The sequence below is a fragment of the Siniperca chuatsi genome, linkage group LG4, assembly GCF_020085105.1.
Source record: "Siniperca chuatsi isolate FFG_IHB_CAS linkage group LG4, ASM2008510v1, whole genome shotgun sequence".
In the NCBI taxonomy this organism is placed as follows: Eukaryota; Metazoa; Chordata; class Actinopteri; order Centrarchiformes; family Sinipercidae; genus Siniperca; species Siniperca chuatsi.
This window is the reverse complement of record NC_058045.1, coordinates 16,407,732-16,427,369: the sequence shown is the minus strand read 5'-3', so window position 1 is coordinate 16,427,369 and position 19,638 is coordinate 16,407,732. Positions and strand designations below refer to the sequence as shown.

At 39.4% G+C, this 19,638-nt stretch overlaps 1 protein-coding gene across 1 annotated transcript in view; it reads left to right on the top strand.

Annotated features, from left to right (window-relative positions):
- LOC122874522 (zinc finger protein 469) overlaps nucleotides 1–19,638 on the top strand; it is a 208,160-nt gene that overhangs the window by 22,031 nt on the left and 166,491 nt on the right. Inside the window, exons 2-4 of the mRNA XM_044192508.1 lie at nucleotides 706–771; nucleotides 18,607–18,700; nucleotides 19,348–19,399. The gene's annotated coding sequence lies outside the window, so the exon portion shown is untranslated. The remainder of the gene's footprint in view (nucleotides 1–705; nucleotides 772–18,606; nucleotides 18,701–19,347; nucleotides 19,400–19,638) is intronic.

The window sequence follows — 19,638 nt, the reverse complement described above, 5'->3', positions numbered from 1 at the left end:
CGGGCACAGATTCAAAGTAAACGGTGAGAGTCATCAGTTTGACCCACTGTGTTTTCATTGGCTCCATCGCACTTTGTTGAGCTCCTGAGTTTGATTGACACAGCATAGTTGCCATCACTTTATGCATCATTCCAAAACATTACAATCTTTTGCTTTTATATTAATGTTGAACATGGAAATCATATTTATTTCATTAGCTGATCCTGTGCATCTAGCATGTCCACACAGGAGCCTTTCTTGTGACTTGACAGTGATCCCAGTGTTTGGCATACTGTTTCTTACCGCTGCAATGGATGGGCCGGGCTGTTCTGTTGTCATTTTCCTGATTGATTAGTATTGTTGCATTGTTTATCTTGCCAGAGGATTTTCATTCGACTTTGAAGTGTGTCCCAGAGGCACTTGCCCTGAAGCAATCCTACTGTTTCATGGTTAGTTTTCTCATGGAGTGGGAATGGACATTGGGATTGGCAGAGTTGCTTTGTTGTGATCTTCTAAGCAATTATTTATTGGTAATTTCCTTGGTGCTCTCCAGTTGTGTGTGTTTGTCTTTCATCCATATGTATGTCTGTATCCTTCCTCTGCCCAGCTGCACTACTCTCTTTTTACATATCAAACTCACTGAGTGCTTTAGTGAGCCAGTGGTGTATAATCATTTCACGGAGTATGTAACAAATAACTTTAATTTTCTACTCCTGTCCCTGATAGGAGAGTGTGACCAAGCAACAGAGGGCAGCTGCAGTAAGAGATACAACTCGTACAGAAACTCAAACTGTAAGTGCAGAATTAATTTAAGCATGTAGTAATGACCAATTATTATTTTGTATTGCATGTATACCTACAGTATGTATCCTTAATGCTGTATGTGATGTATGTGCGTTTCTGCTGCACGCATACATAACCACTCTATGGAGAGTACAAGTAACAAATGTGTGTCATGATGCTGAAATAAAAACATTTGCAAATGTATTATATAGTATGAAAATTTTAGAATTTTTCCACTAATACCATCTGAATTCAATGAATGTCAAACAGTTTTACAAATAAATACAATTTAAACAAGCCTTCAGCTAGCAACCAAATGATGTGTACTTAAAAATGTATCTTATGAGTATCAAATTCTCACCCCCTGTGTGCATGAAATGTGTATTTCCATCATTTTAAATCCTTTTTAAAGAAAAATAATCTAGCTAGCTAACAGGATACTGAAATTCTGTTGACTGCCTGGTGACTGGCTACATGCAGCCCAAATTATCTTTAGATGTCTTCAAAGCCTTGAATTGTCAAGCTAGTACAATCCACTTGAAATTCACCTAAAATTGGCTAAAGAATGTTCACAAAGGACGACTAAGAACAGTTACATTGACTTGAGGCCATCTAGCTTTGTAGCTAATAAGTGCAGATTCTGTCAACAAATCTTGTCATCACATTTGGTTGACTTGATTTCCTACTGAAAGCTCTGTAGCTTTAGATAAGTAGCCAGCATGTGGCTCTCTCTCTCTCTCTCTCTCTCTCTCTCTCTCTCTCTCTCTCTCTCTATATATATATATATATATATATATATATATATATATATATATATATATATATATATGTATATATATGTATATGTGTGTATATATATATATATATGTGTGTATATGTGTATATATATGTGTGTATATGTGTATATATATATGTGTATATGTATATATATATGTATATGTGTGTATATATATGTATATGTGTGTATATATATATATGTGTGTGTGTGTATATGTATATATATGTGTGTGTGTGTGTGTGTAATATTTACTACTGCATGCAAGGACACACAAGTTTCCCATTTTTGAAAAAATTCCTCCTGACTGTTCTGAATATCCAGATCCACCAACTTCAAAACACAACATACATTTGTGATGGAGGGCGTTAGACTAGACTCAAACGTTTCTCTAAATCAACAAATGCACAAACTGTATGTCTCAACATATGCATGTGAAGCATTTCAAATGCAAAATGTGTTTAATATTAGTTTAAGGTTAAAAAGTTAGAAATACATGTTGGGTTGTAATGCAATGTGATGAAACAGGGTTCATACAAAGTCTTGAAAGTTTGGAAAATGCCTAATTTTAACTGCTTTTTTCCCCCCAAGGTTAGGAATATGCTTGAATTCGAATATACTGCTTGAAAAATGCTTGATTTTCAACATAAAATGGTGTTTCATCTACACAATCACTCATGTAAACCAAAAGTCCTTTAATATTTGAGGGATGCAAACTTGTCACCAGTGAACACTAGCCATCACAATTTGGATGTAACATTAGGTGTTAATGTTATTTCCATGGAGTCTGACGTTAGCTAGCGTACTTGTTATTCAAAATTCCACGTATAACGTTACTGATGTTAGGGCTCTGGGACTACTCATTTAATGTTACTAACTTTACCATTTTGCCGACAATTACAACATAAATGGAGCTCCTCAGCTAAAGTGCCAACTTAACGTTAGCCCCTGATGGTTCCATGTTCTTTATGCGAAGACAATATTAGCAGAGCTAATACTGTCATAACCACGACGGAATTATACAATTTGCTTTTGGATTTGTTTTGGAATATGAGACTAACTCATGGGACAACGGTGTAGACATTTAACTTAGGTAAAATGGACCTGCGTTACTGGAACGGAACAATAGCCTAATTATGTCGCTTGAGAATGGGGCAAATGCCAAGCTCACTGAAAACGACAGCAGCTGAATTGAAATTACCTGACACTCTTTTAGTGGTTGTGAAATCAATTTATAAACATCATATCTACGCCCTGTCTTTTAATTGACCAAACAGCAGTTGCAATAACCTGTAAAGAGCAAGAAACACATTAATTTTTACTATGTTAATTAATGTCAGTATTCTAGGCATCCCTGCATACTTGTTTCCTTCTCCTGGCATCTCACACCAGACCTTTGACATTGCACGTGCATGCACATTGAAGGTAACTAGCTAACTATTGTACCTGCTCATCAGCGACGAGAGAACAGGTGGATTATGTTATCGTTTTAGCAACCAGGCTGTTGTTTAAATGACAGCCAGCTAGTGAAAAATATAAAAAATGGCTTCGGAGAGTAGCCCCATTCATTCATAGCTACATAAGTCCTCTGTTGATTCCTTACTTAAATTAGAAAGCATTAAATAATCATGATCAAAACATGCAATTTAAGGTAATATGAACAGCTGGTAAAATAAACAAAGTGACAATACATTGATTGCTGTGGGCATAAAGGAATTCTGTAAACTTTATTTTTCGCAATTGCATTTATAGTAACAATTTAGATGTGATGATAAAGAGAGTCTGGAAATTTTTGGTTTATGTACCTTGAAAGTGCTTGAACCCTGATGTTAAGATGTATTGGGTAGAAGTGAGTCTTCTTGGAAAGATGAATTTTCAGCCTGTGAACGGGAACATAATGTACTGAGAGACTTCTTTCTCGCTAGATTTGACCAATCACGACCATTCCACAGGAATACTGCCAAAGCCTATATGGCTGTGAATCTTGCTCTTCTTACTCTTGAAAGGTCATAATTTTGGTTAAGGAATGAAAGATTATTGGGCTCAGTGCAAGTCACTAGCAAATTCATGTTGCTCAGAATGTGCCACAGAGATTTTTGTGAAGCTCTTGTTGGATTTTAACAGCAGGCAGATTCACACACTGTCAGCACAGCCCCACAGTACATTAGAAAGTGGTAAGTTAAGGAGCAGTTGGAAGAGAGCAGTAGAGTACATTAAACAGTGGTGGTCTGTGATGCCAGGCCCAGCCACTAGGGGGCAGTGGAATAGTAATGGTGATGTAGGGACATTGTAGAAATAAATAGAATGATGATGATCTACTTACAGGTAATATATGTTTTTAGTTGGTATACATGTTTTAAAAACACACATGTTGATGCTATATTGCTCTAATTGGCAAGTATTTGGAAACAATCATTGATATGCTGTCATGGGTAATTGATCCCTTGTTGAACTTCACCTTTGAATCCGATTTTATATTAGCCCGTTTGTATGCTAATCAATCTGACTCTGTAAATTGCTACTAGGTAGGATGTGCCCTTCTTCTCCTGCAAAGAACAGATCGCCTGCAGATTGCAGGTAAATACATAATTGATTAAATTAACATGGAGGAAATCCGCAGAAAATGAACGCCAGGTTTCAGATCAGTTTTGGGGTCTACTTCCTTCGGGCCTCAAGGTCTCTCTCACACAGTATGCAGAACATAGTATTAACAATAGTGCCCAGCTGAAAATAAAGCATCTTAAGAAAATATTTTCCTCACTAATTATCACTAGTTAAGATTTACTTAGAAATAAAGAGTAAAGTCATATTCTCAGAAAATATTCTTTAATTAAGTTTTTCCCTGAAATGAGTTTTGATGCATTTTGGAATTCCTCGAAGTCTGTTAGTCATTGCAGAAATGTCCTTAACAATAGCACAAAATAGCAAAAGCACTTAAAGTCCCCCCAGTAGTGTGTATCAGGCTAAACAGAGTTGATTGGCATTGATGAACAGAATGAAATTAAGTTTTGAGACAACAAAAATCCTATGGATATTTTAACTCTTCCATTATTTGGCAATTTAGACCATACTTTCAGGTCATTTACATTGCAAAATATATGTTATACTTTAGCATATCATCAACAACATAAGTTTATCCTCCTCCTGAAAATCTGAGAAAAAGGAGGCTTAACTGGACTCCTTTTTCTCTGATTTTCACCAGATATTTTAATAACAATATTTCAAACGCCAACAACAATAATAGTTTGGATTGCAATTAAGATTTGATTAAGCTGAATTGGAACTGCAATATTGTGGCAACTTTACAGTATTCCAGTTACTATTATTTTTTACCGTAACCTAGTAATGTTTGAATTGTTTCTTTCAACACTCATGAGTACAAAGCTTAGATAAGATATCTTAGTGACAGGCTTTTTGCCATTGGGCACAGAGCTCGAGTATTAAAAGTTTGAATAATAGATAGCAAATGTACAGCAATGAGCAACAAAGCTACCACTGAAGCACCGCAAGTATTACAACCTTTGTCCAGTCTAGGATATTTGTGAATTGCTTCTGTGTGTTGAGGTTTTGTCAAAGCAGTGATAATGGTGTTGTCAGGAGGCAGAGCTTTGAATGCTGCGGTATGGGCTTTGAAAGGGGCACTGTATTTTAGAGACGATTTTAGTGTTTTACCTCTCTGGATCATTACCCCAATGTGTGCATTGATTTATGAGCTATGTTACAAATGCTGGGAGCAGTTCCTGTCTGGGGGCTGATATCCACCCACTGATTGCCACTATTTGTCTATGCACATGTGTGTTTGTGTGTGTTTCATATGTGCGTGGGCATGACAAAATTGGAGCAGGACAGCTGTAAAGCTTTGTTAAGGCCAATGTGAGCATGTCTCTTTCAGTCTGTCTGGGGGTGGGTGTTTTCCTGTCTGCATGTGTGAGACCTGTGTCCTCTCAGGTCTAGAGTTTCACTCCTGGTAACTAGATACAGTAATGTTTCACTCTGCTGGGTAAACAGAGCAATGTGAACTCTAAAACCAAACAGCTTTGAGTGCATCACTGAAATGCCATCACGCATACTTTACCAAGCTACTAATGGGTCTGATTTTAGAGATAAAAAAGAGAAAAGTAACCGAAGGCTGAGCAAAATCCTGCTAAGAGCAGCACCTCTGTGTTTTCTCAGATTTGTCGTGCTAATGTACTGCGCTTTGTGTCTTTTGTGTGGAGATTAGCTCCGTCCTGTTTATCTTGGGCGAGGTTGAACATGTTGTTGTTTGGACAGTTCTGTGTTGTGCTCTTGTCATGATGAATCTCTGCCAGCCTCGGCTCACATCCTCCACTGACAGCCTATTGTGGAAGCCTGTTACTGATGGCTATCGCTGCATGTCCATGTGTGTGCATGTGTTTATAGACATACCGTTAAGTGTATGTAGTGTTTATGGCAATATGAGTCATCACTGGATAAGTTGGCCTGTGTAGTGTTTTTATTGTAAATTGTTTGCATTGGTTACATGGAAAATGCATTCCTCTGATTAATTTTGTATATGAAAGTGTGGGTGAATGCACTGCATGCCCTTCTAGGTCAGTGCAAGCAGTGATGTGTGTGCTCTCATAGGTAATGGCAGGTGTTCAGAGAGCTTGTATCAAAGTGTTTTGTATAGTTATATTTGTGTGTGCCTGCTGTCTCTTGTCTCTCTCTCTTCATATGTGTGTGTGTCTTACTGTGGACCACCCAAAGCCTTTGAGGTCATAATAATAACAGGTCCACTTCCTTCCAGTGATATGGCAGTGGTTACAGTCAAGGGGCTGTGGACGGGATGGACGCTATCAGTCAGTCCACATCATCACAGCAACAGCAGCCACACTGTTTGGTGGATGCCTGTATGCCTTCTCCCAGTGCCTTTATCTACATTTATTAAATATTATTGAGTATGAGAAGTCTGAACCAACATGCTCAGCGTGTTAATCCATATTCCAACACATGTTCAAGCTTGATGTTTCAATTAGTTGTTGTTTTTTCTAAAGCCTCTGTTGCAAAATGTGGTGTTTTGAAAAATCTTCTCTTGCTGTTTAAGACTATTTCTCTACTTTTTTGCCTCTTAACTTCTGTGTAAACAAATACCTCTGGTTAGACAGCATTTTCATTTTTGTGATTCTTTATTTTGTGATTCTTTCTCATCCTGGTAAGCGAAAATACACTGTGGTAATTAATATGATAATATGTGTGGTGGCATAATTCTTTCCAGGCATCACTGCAAGCCATGTTAAATTGAGGTCTGAGTGAGGTTTCAGCTGGAAACACTGAGGAGAGGCCTAGTACAGTATGTCTCTGTCAGTGCTTGGCCAGTTAAAGGGGGGAAATAATATTTGTTTTTTGGAGAGAAGAGCGATTTACCCACAGTCAAGTCAACTATTCTTATTTGCCCAGATAACTGTGTCAAAATGTAGCTCTGTTCATCTTAGTGCAAGGTTTGCTGGTGTGGAGCAGCACATGATTAATACAGTGTTTCAGTTCACCTTCAGCCCCAAGACAATTTTGCCTTGTCTCACTTTATTCATGAAGCTGGAAAAACAACCTAACATGCTAACACACATTGTATGGGAACCGCAGAAAGTATACTGTAGCTTCAGCTCGAGTTTAGCCTCAGGAATCAAGTGCACTAATGCATTTGATCAAAAGGGAGTTCCTTTGCTGAGCTTCTTATGCTTTGAAACATTGTTTTCAGATTACTCTTCAGATTGGTTTCTTAACACCCCAACCCTTATAGGCTGTTTATGTGCAAGGCACTGATTTATGGTGTTAAATGACAGTGGAGCTCACATCTGTGGTTAAACTGGGTGCAATATACTACTCAGATGCCCATGGCTGCCAGGCCCCCAGTCTGTCTAGACGGGGTAAACACCCGGCTTTATGGACCTGCCAACTGACAATCACTGATGATTGGGTTTGTGAGATATGAGAGACCAGGTCAGTTAAAATGATTGACAGCTAGTGGCATTCTTTGTGTGTATTTGGTGTGGGGATGGGGTGTAGGATCTGGAGCAGTGGCTTCATCCCTTTATGGCTGATGTGAAGCACCTTCAGTAAGGAGAATGAGAGTGCTCCACCTGCTCAAACTGTTATGAAAAGATCAACACAAATACTGCTTGTAAATGTCAGGTGGATGGAGATACAGTGATATAAAAGGCATTTATCTCTGCTGTACTTCTGGGTTATGAGAAGAACCTTTACCACAGCCAACAATAACATCCATAACACAGCTGATGAATCATACTGGTTTGAAGGGAGATAACAAAGGCCCTGGGACCTTCCCTGGAAAGACAGTGTTGGTTTTGATTTGCTCCAAGATCCCCAGATCCCACGTCTCCCTTGCTGTGCTTGGTGTGGTTGCTGTGCGAATTTGCTGCAAACTGGGGATGGTGATGGTAATTATTCTTGTTGTTAGTTATGTGCTTTGCTTTCGGAGTTGCAGTGAGCTCTGGTAGGGGCCGTTCCCCTTGGGCACCATGGAAACCCCATCACAGCACTGGCACTGGATAACAGGTATCCATAGTGTCATTATTATACAGATACAGATACACAGGCGTTCACATACACTCAAGTGCTCACACAAATGTTGTTTTATCCATCAATAGTGGTTTATCTCAACAGTGCTCAACAATCTCATGATTTATCCATGATGTCTACTTTGCATTGCACTGTAGCAACACCCACATTTTTATTTGGCTCAAGTTGCTAATAATTATCATTGGAATGATCTTTGATCTTAATGCCTGGCCACACATGGTATTTAGTTTTATTATAGCTCTTTTTTTTGTTTATTCTTTTGTTTTGTTTTTTGTCTGTCAAGAAACTTATTCAAAGACAGTTTTTGTCTGACTGCATTTGCCTGTGCTATTGCATACAGAAAAAATTACAGGATTTTACATAGACATCAGCTTTCTAAGAACTACAGTATGATGCCCTGTCTGCCTGATGAATGGCACCACTTGCATATCCGTCCTAAGAGAGAGGGTTTTAATAGCCAATGATTAGAATCTGTCTGCTTCTGATTAAAGCAAGATGCTGAAACACAAGATGGTTCTTATATGCAATACAGTGTTAGAGTGTTAAGTCTATTTTGTATCAACTGTGTGCCCCACTCCATCTGCCACACTCTTAAACTGCTACCTACATTAATTGTTAAACTAGAATGGGAGCAGCTTGAGTGTGCAACAACTTATTTTTACTTACTCATTTGAGTGTGCATGTGCAATATTTGTTAGAAAATATGAGTAGCAATAATACATTTAACTATGTTGAAAGGAAGAAAAAAATTCCCATCTGTTTTAAAGAATGAATAAGCAAATAAAATAGATCCTGGCAGAGGGAGAATGTGCCAAGAGGATGCTTTGGTTAATCGGCACCGCCGTGCCAAGGCTGTGCCCGTAGTTAGTCATTGTGTTAGCAATAGCTCTGAGATCAGTATCAGAGTTTAACCACATAGCCAAAGGCATCCAAAACTCTTTTACACCTACATACAACCTTAGGATGTACTAAATTGCCTATGTCTCTCTACAGTCATAGTCTGTGTGGAAAGACCTATCAGAGTTCAGGATCAGTTTCAGAGAAATCTCCTTTCCTGTCTCATTTTCCCTGTGGAGATTTGTATGCCAACCTCACTCTCAGTTAGACTAAAGGAAGTGAGAGGTGAATGAAGAAAACTGTGTGTGTATGTGAAAGACAGAGTGGAGGCACTTCTGCTATACTTGGAATAGCAGTCTTAAGTTAGCACATTGTGGTGACAGCGATATTAGTGTGATTTTTCTGCAGCTGAGGGTTAGCAGGTTCATTGCACATTGCTGCTCTACCTACTGTAGGGCCTGTAGGGCTTATAGTTGGCAGCCTTTACAGCTTTTCAATGTTGCTTGGCACAAACAGTCAAACCACAGGTTTGTCTCAGGTTAATGGAGATTAACCTGACAGTTGTATTCACAGAATAGTGAGGCTAGAAATAGGAATTGGAGGATTCACATACTTTGACATTCACATCTATGCTAAACCAACTGCATCTCTGCATCTTTGCCAGTTTATATTTATTCAACATCAACTAGGGTTTAGTTTTAAATCCTTTTTTTTTCAGATTGTCCTCCATGAGACTGAAAATTCCTTCTGGTTATTGTTATACTGTATAAGACTGAGCAATATGTCTTTTGTCCACAAGGGGGTAGACATTCAGCACACATATGGGGGTTTTTTCACTGTCAAAGCCTTGGATGAGTTTCAGCAAGTGACCAGGGACACAATGTATCCTATCTGAATTTGTTTTAACTGACTGTGTCTTCTTGCTGTGTTTTGGGTTGACTCCTGCATAAACATGAAAAAACCCTCCATAAAACCCAGATGCACAGTCATACCCCTCACTATCCCAAACACTTCAGCACAACACATTGTGACAGGGGAAGACTTGAAACTCAAGAGGACCTGGTCATTACCTGTAAGGACCTGGTTATTATCCCATCAGCATCAAGATATCTTGGTCATTTCCTCAATAATTACACCTCTGAACCCATAAGTAACAGACAGGCAGCCAATGCTTCTGATTATATATTCATAAAAAACAATGAGAGTGACAAATATCTTTAAGGATAGATAAGATAAATAAGTGGCAGAGTGAGAAGGAGATCAATTAGTAACAGCTTGCAGCTTCCCTCAGCCAAATGCATATAGGCTGCATGACAGCAGGTAGGGAAGTTAGGATTAAGTTGGAATTTCACATTGTTACACATCTTGAGAAGACCAGCAGTTGCGACACTCAAATCCTTCATTTATTTCTTTACTTTATTAATTTTGTTCATGCAAGCATAATGTCTTTATCAGCCATCATGACCTTCATCAGCATTGGAAGGGACGTAAAAACTTCCACATATTTGTCCCCCTAACAACCTGTAACAGTGTTACATTTACAGCTTTATATGCACACAAGCCATAATAGGGAAATAATGGTAAATGATGTGATGTAAACATCTTGATGGATGAGTCTTATCAGCGGGGGATATTTTGTGTAATTTCACAGTAATATTTTTGACTGAATGTTGCAAGCAGCATGAGGCTTCTAATCAGTTTGTGTTTGATGTCCTTCTTAATGGGAGCCATGGTAACACACACAAACACAACAGGAAAAAGGGGTGACAATGGATGTTAAAAAGCTTTGGATTATCTTGACCACATTATCTCATTGTTTTCACATTAGTATGATGTTACATTTTCCAAGAAACTATCAAAAATGTGGTTCACATACCATGATGTCATATATATGTCACATAAAGAGTTTTGTAAGATCTGCTGTAGGTCAAGTCAATGTTATGTCAAATATCCCCCGTGTGTGCATGGTACGGGTGCAGGGGACCCCTGGGTTTTCTTATGTTCTCTGGATGTGTCTGTAGATTTATGAGGCCCTGCACTTCGTCCTCACTCAGTCTGATACACTCCATACATATACATATTCAGACACTGCACAGCTTCTCTCTCTTTCTCCCAATGGTTATCCCTCGACACCACTGCAGTCATATCTCTGCATTGTGTATGATCCCAAAATATTTTTTGTCCTATTGTTTCTGGAACCACAGTTCTTCTATTGTCCCCCTACTGTCACAGTTTTCCAGCTTTGACTCTCAAGGGAAATTTCTTGGCTTGTATTTGCAGCTAAGCAACAAGCTTGTGTTGGCAAGATTGTACTGGTAGTACACTGGACTATAAGTTCAAACTAGGGCCATTTTTCGCAGTATGTTAAGGTGGGCTGTTTAATCTCTTATGAAGAATAAGGTCCTGCACCAATGCAGTTGAAAATTGATATTTCCTATGTATTTATTGCCTATATAACTGTCATCCAATGTCACTCTATAAAAGGGCCACTTGTTTCTGAGGTGACCTGCTTTGACCTATCACACATGACATAATTTCATTAAGTTTCAAATGATTCACTCATGACATGTGCTCACTTTAAAAACACAAATTTCAGCTACCAGGCCACTACATTCGTTGATTTCATAGCCATGAAGCAAATGCCATTGTAGTTGACGAAAGATTCACAGCAGTGTATCATACTTGTTTGAGTTTGCATTTTCACTGTGAAGACACACTGATATGTTTGTAATAAGCCTAATCCGTCTTCATTTGTGTTTGAACTTGCTGAACTCCATTCTAGATTCAAGCCCCACTGATTCACACATCAGAAGGCCTGGACGGGTGCCATTCCTAATTCACTCAGCTTTTCCATTCAGGGTCCACATTTTAAGCTCCTTTTATAACATGATCTCAGTGAGGTACAAAAACAATCCTTTTTCATGTTAACATCTGGGCTTTGACGGACCTCGTACTACCTGTCAGAAATGAGGAGTAGTGGAGTGTATATTTTCAGAGATGGGGGTGTGGTGCATGCTATGACTATCTGTTGTTTGCCCGTCAGTGCTGGATCAACACAGATGACTTGGCATGTGTATTTGCGTACACGAGCATGCGTATGTATTCTCTTCCTCACTGATAGCTTGGGGTTATGCAGTCAGCACATCTCTGACCCTGACTGTGTTTGTTAAAACACTCGCATTTGCAGCTGCTGTGAAGGTCACCAGTGAACACTGGGTGTTGCTTGACCTTGACCAGGGTATGTTAAACCACTCAGAGTTGTTGTTATTTAAGAGCAAAAAGAAAGGGAAGATATAAGGGAGTGGGGCAGAGTTTAAAGGATGACAAAAATACAGGGACAGTGCATGGGAGAGATTATATAAATCATGAGTAGGTAGAGTGACCTGCTGGCTGAGGTCAAAATAAACTAAAGAGAATGACCTTTTGTGATTATTGGCTGTCCAAGGACAAAATATTGGACTTATTTGAGAGCGGACTGCAGAAGGTAGATCGCCTACTATGTTTGTTTTGGAGTGTTACAGGAACAATACCTTCTCTATTCTCCTGCAGTTGGAATTTGGAGTTTGGTTGGTGGCTCAGGAAGATCCAATCATTCCATTGTTATCTGGGAGAACGATGGTGATGTAGTTTCCTTGAAAACGGAAAGGCGACTGAGTGCACCTGGACACCCGCTTATTCCACAGCTACAGTAGTCCAGTGGCTCGCAGCATTTTTAACAAATATTCCTGGAGCAATATGACAGCGGGTTATGTAAGAGGTAGAGGTAGCCACAAGGGATCTATACCTGCCAGTGCAAAAATATTCATGCCATAATGCTGAGGGAGGGTAGGTGAGTGAGTGCAGTATTTTTGTCATCTGTCAGATATTGGAATAACAATCACTGAAGTGAAAATTTGGAGCAAATTCATGCCAGATGAATTTTTTTACATGAAGCAGAGCAAGAGAAGTGGAAAGAAAAAAGAAAGAGACCAATATGGATGAAAGAGGATTCAGCAGGGACATTAATATGTGAGAAGGACTACTGTGGACCGAAGGACTGTGTTTGCACATGTAACTGTTGAGCATTAAGAGTGGATATCCATTTACCCGTCATTCATATAAAGGCCTGAGCAGACACTCAGGTCTCTGCTTCAGTCCAGTCAAGTGAGTTTGGGGTAAATGTCTTGACACATGGGCGTAAAGTCATGAAGGGGATTCATGGAAAGTGTCATTTAACTCAGCAGCGCTTGCCTTTGCTCTCCAGCTGGCTTAAATGTTGATGCATATAAATGCCCATGCATGCAATTAAATTGTGGAAGGCCTTTTCAGTTACAGATATTGTTTTTTTTCTTTCCTTTAGTCTTGGGTACGACTAGTGCTAGAGCTGTCTGTCACTTTGACTTTATGACTGGTGAGGGAGGCGGCTGGTGAAAACAGGGTGTTTTGGGGGGAACAGAGGAGAGGAGTGATGAGGGAGATCAGCTACATTGGAGCTGGATGCCTTATTCTGACACCAATGTGGGTTTGGCTGGACAGTGGACTGCAGTCTGACATCATCTGTTCAGGAAAATGAAGTGACAACAACAACAAAGTGTCCTTTGTTATGATGGGACCCTACAGATTAATAAACCATCTGTAACGTTGCCCCCATCAAGCCCACAATCTATCAACTCATGCCAGTTCTTACCCTTGGTTGATCTTAAAACAACGACCGCCCTTTAATAGTGTTTTGACTTGGATGCAAGTCTGGATGTGCAGAAAGTGCTGCCACATGTAAGGATCCTGATGGGGTCAAACAAAGTCATGGCTGTCATTGAAAAGTTAATATTCCCTGTGAACCCCATCTTGTCATAAATTAATAACATGCTCATTAAATTCGAGGTCAGAACGGTTGTGTGGCACATGTACTTACTATGCATATATATATTCATCACACACACAAATAGAGGCAGTGTCTGTCACCACATGAATGCAATAAACACTATTTGTCTCCCTCCAATCCTATTGTATGATACAGATCCAAACTCAGCTCTGTGCTGAAAGTGTTCACAGGCCCAAGTTAAACCCAGAGGCTTAACTTCGCTATTAGAAATCAAACATTTTTGTGCATTAGTGGAGTCACAAAAATTTCCAACTGTAAGTAAAAGTGGAGGAAGGAACCAAACTGCACAGCAGTCAAGGATCCTGCTGATAAGCCTCAGTATATGTTTGGAGGCACTGACCTGGCTCAGGCCATTGTAATCTGGATTACTGTCAGCATGGTCTTTGTTGTTGTGGTTGGTGAAAATCAGTGTGGAGAAATCATACTGAGCAGAGAGGTATCCTTAGGGCCCATTCATTGAGGAAGCAGTGGATTGTAATCAGTGATATTTAATAGAACACACATGCATGTGCATATTTGTAGGTGTTTACCTTGCACATGTCTCCCTACTGACAGTGTGTGGAACATGACCAACGATCTCAGGTTTCAAGGCTGAGATAGTTTGATTTCAAAATATAATGTGTGTCCGTCCTTGGTGAGCTTTCTGCTCTGTATGTGTATGCACTTGCACAGTCCCTGCTCTATGTACACACTTGATATAAGCATATGTGCATGAATGTGTGTAGATGGTAACATTGACATCAGCTACAGTAACAGCCTGTGGCAAAATAATAGGTTGGGTGGAAAATGAGGACTTGTAGTATCAAAGTCAGGGTGTGTTTTCATTTGATTTGGATGGTTTTCAATTCCATCACATCTGTCACAAATGAAAACTTGAATCTGTTACAGAAATGCTGTATCCATTCCAGCTTTCAGCTTGTAATCACAGGTAGTCATTTGAGTTGGGTTTATGTGGTGACTGTTTTATTGCAAAGGTCAGCCAAGTGATGTATGTACCTCTTTGTTTTGGACTACAACCTGTGTCAGTATTGATTTAGAATAAGACAGTATCCCATAATAGAATTGTGTGTGTATATATATATATATATAGACATATATATAGATATATATATATATATATATATATATATATATATATATATATATATATATATATATATATATATATATATATATATATATATATATATATATATATATATAGATAGATATATATATATATATAGATATATATATATATATATATATATATATATATATATATATATATAGATAGACATATATATAGACATATATAGACATATATATACTATATATGTCTGTGACGTGTGTGCTTATGTGTATGTATATACTGTATGTGTGTGTGAGAGAGAGTAATGATGGGCTGACAGACCTGACATTAGGGCCTCAGCAGTCATCAGAGGTACATCTCTCAGACCAGCTGAAGTGGCAGCCTTTGAAGATTATGACATGCAGTGCAATAACATGAATCTTTTTCCATGTTGTTATTACAGTTTTGTCTGGAGTATTGGGGCTCTGCACATGGAAGCTATTACCCTGAGGGCTTAGGAGTGCTTTTCCATAGAGAGAAAGGGTGCTGGAGACCATCTATGCATTATGCTCAGTGGTTTAAGTCATGCATAGTCTTTAAAGAAAATACCACTCTATGTGTCCGTGGAAAGAGTTTGCAGTGTAGGATTATTTTATGCATTTCATGTATCATTCAAAGCTCCATCCTTGCGTTATTAATGGAACTAAGGTAGACTGCCAGTCCACCACCAAGGTAACTTCAACCCACAGAGGAATGAAGTCCAGTGCTTTTTGTCACTTCCTGTGGATCACATCTTTCCATCTCTTGCTGGACTTCACACTACAATTGATATCCAGCTTTGCCATGATGGAACATCAACCATCTCTTGTCTTCCAATTAAGAACCATCTGTGTTCTTCCTTGCCCATACAGAGATGATCTGCCCAACTCTGCCCGGCTGCTGGAATCAGTGGTCCAGACTCAGCGAGCCTGTAAAGGAGAGGAGAGTCATAGGAAGCCCATCTGGACTCCATCAGAACTAGGTAAACAGAGCCAGATCCTACATGGAGCAGTAGAGCCAGGCCTTGGCTCTCACCCACCATCACAAAAGACTCAGGCAATGGCTCAAGATACAAAATGATACACACATTGTCATTAACTCAAACCGTGTGCAAAAATGCAAATCTGTTCAAAGCTCGCTGTGCATACTCTCAGCCTTTTTGGTTTAGTCCTTCAGTAGAGTAGTGGAGAACGGAGGAGAAATAAATCTTCACCATGGCCAGGTCAAGTGTTTTTCTTTCTTTTTTTTGTGGTCCATTAAAACGGTTTTAATAATGTCTGCTGCTTTACTGGCCTATATCTTTGTTAACTTCCCCCTGAACCTACCACACACTAGCAGGTGCTGTCCCCACTCTGCCTCAAGTCAAAAAAGATTTGTTTCAAGTATTTGTTTCATCAAAGAGAGAGAAATAGACCTATAGTGGGAGACAGAGTAAGGAGGAAAGGTGTTGTTGCACTTAAAGTTTATTTTTGATATATGCCGTAATTTTGTGCAGTTGAGTCCAGACTAAAGACTAAAAATATTTATTAAAGACTATATGAGATCATAGATTATTGTGTCACCTGCAGAATTGTGTGACATACCACATAAGAAGAACTTTGCATGCTCTTACATGACCTCTTAACACCCTGTGTGTATGTATGAAGATTGTCTCCATAGTTGATTTAATGCTGCTACCTTGGAATTTCTCCATTGGGTGTCTCCACCTGGATCTCTGTGTAGCTTACATTAAGCTACGAGTTTATGTAAAAAGGACGCTGAAGGAGAATGAAGTAAAACAGCAAGTTTCCACACGTGTTCGGATTATACCCCTCTTTCTCTTCAAGACTGCCAACACAAAAACAACAGCCTTGTTCATTCAGCACTTCATCTCCCAGCAGCCAGTCAGCACTGTGTATTTCTTCCTGCTAGTATATATCAGAGTCGTCCCGCTTTACTTCATGTTCCAGCATCAACTGTTGTGGACCTAACCCGGCCTTGTTGTCACACACTGCAAGGCTGGATTGTTCCACTGGCACACTGTGAACTCTACACTTCATTACTTTAGTGTTTTATTGACTTGAGATGTTTTTCTGTCTTTCAAATAAAGAGATTAACTGTCCCAGCCTTGTGCTCACTGCACATTTGATCTTTTGTTCTATGTGGTGATCAGCGTTGGAAAGAACACCAGTGGCCATAAAGGAACTAACTGTTCTACGTCCTGTTTCTGGAGAGATTTATTGTAATAATCAGGTTGTAAGCGGTCATGGCCAGGGCAGCTACATATGGAAATACGCAATGGTAATAATGATAATAGGACTCCTTTATAAACACTGACATTCGGCCTAGTCTCACATTAAAACGAATAGGAACCCCAGTGGTCCGTGTTGCAGACATCATCAGCACTCCACAGTTGGAGATGGAGGATGGTTTGGATTGTAGAGTAGAAGCTGTTTTTCTTGGTGAGCTCTTCCATTGGGAGCCTGCTTCCAGGCCTTGGAAAATTTGGGGTTAGCAGCAGACTGAAGCATAGCTGGCCTCTGCTTGTTTCCCTGCTACATAGGGTTTCTGAACCTCAAGTCAGACTGCTTTAATCTTCATGTAACTGGAAAGCATAACCACTGCATAACACTGCATAACTCGATTTATTTATGAATTTGAATACAAAGCCTGATCCATTCCCCACAACATAGTTTGACAAGGAAATATCTCCCCTGTTTCTTCTGGGGTTCATGTATATTACACTACCTCTGATTGGTTTCAAACCATGTCTGAGTGTGGTGGTCCCATCCCTATCACCAGATCAATAGTGGGCAATTCTGCAAAACCCTGGATTACATCCAACTTTTTTAAATTCTCTCTTTCTATTTTATCTGCGCATGGCAACTATAGCATGGTTAAGCTTAGGGAAATTAACTATGTTTAAGGTATAGATAGGTACGGTAAGGCAACTAAAACGCTTGGTTACTGTATCGCTTAATAAAAAAGGGAATGTTTATTACAGGTTTGTGACAAGATGCAAACTCTGGTCTCCTGCATGAAAGTCAGACGTGCTACATACCCATCCACCACCCAGACCTCGACACCCTCACTTTCTGCTTAATAAATGGGCACACTGCTTCCTGCATTACTATATGCATATAATTCGTAGGGATACTGTGCTGATAGTCCTTACTTGCCCTGCCTGTCTTTACCCATAGAAGGAAAGATGGACGCTGACTTAAATAAGAGCTGTATTCCAGACCTACCTCATCTCCCAATCGAATCCAGGTTTTTACATTAAAACAGGAATTCGGAAAGAGTGCTTACAATCTAGATTATGAGTATATGAAAGGAGAAAAGTGTGGAAGAGAGAGTGAGAATGAGTGTAAGAGAGATGCTGTCTGGCTGTGGATGTGTGCCTATATCCGTGTGTGTATTTCATTTCTCTGTGCTCTGTGCCGGGGATTCCATTACCTTTTAGCAGGGAGAGCATTATGATGCTTATAAACACCATGTGTCTTCCCTGTGTACATGGGAAACGTTTATTAGATCTTGCCTGTTGAAAATGAAGACTGCACCACATGTAGGTCTGCCATTGTTTGAAAGTGACCAAAACTGAATCCTCCAGCTTTACTGTTCATGATTATGTGAAAGTTCACTCCTGCTGTGGGGCAGTCTGTACTGTACCTGATGCAAACTGTACACACACTGGTGGATGTTTTCGGTTTGGTGAGGTTGATTATTGTTTTTTATTAATTGCAGATGCATTTCCTGGGAACAGGTTTGGCCCAGCTTCGAGGCAGCTTCAAATAGGATCTGCTTGGCTTTGGACACAAAGTAGTATGTTTCACATGAGGTTAGAACCTTCAGTTAACCCTACCTTAAGATGGGTCATTTTATGCTCCTTTAGTCCAACTAAATGATACTGTATGAGATGGCAGGGAAAAAAGAAGCAGTAAAAAAATTCAAGTGTGACATTTATAAAGAAATATGGATCAATAGGTCAATAATTATCTTGTGAGAGTGATGCATACTTAAGCCTTTATTACAGAGCAAGAACTAAGAGAGATTTAAATTTCAACATAGCAGGAGTATAGATTTATAGATGATTTATATTTAACCCATTTTAAATAATTACTTGCTTCATTCTAGCAGCAGGTAAACCTGTTCAGTATAGTTGAAAAGTGATAAGTGTTGGAAACACACCCCATAATTTGAGCAAGTAAGTCATCTTAAGTACACCGTAAGCCTCTGTCCCTCACCACATTCCTGTGCCACCCAGACTCCAAATTACTGTAAACTAAACCAAAGCCACACCATGGCAACGGAAGGGTGTCAGTTTGGACCGGAAATAATTTATTTGAACGTGACTAGAGTTTCTCTGGCTTAGCTCCCTGGTGGGGATGTGGAGAGGGTCTGTCTCTGGTTACTCTGTCCCTTGATGTATATGCCACATGCACCCCAAACAATAGCCAATTCATCCATCTCTCTGTCTGTCTGCAGCAACAGCCAGGGGAGTCCGCCAGGAATGAAAAGCATCTCAACCCTCCCCTACGTGAGAATTTTTTCAAAGAAACATGCATACATACAGAGCATGCACACATAAAACACTTACAGTAATGCATGAAGTGTTATATACATTGCGTAACAGAGGCAAAATTAGTACTGAGTGACCAGAAAAAAGTAATTAACATAGAGCACATGACTAATGATTTAGAAAGGATACCGAGTCTATTAATCTCCCATTGTAGGAAGATACCATACCCTTACATCTAGGGATCTTTCTCTCCTCAT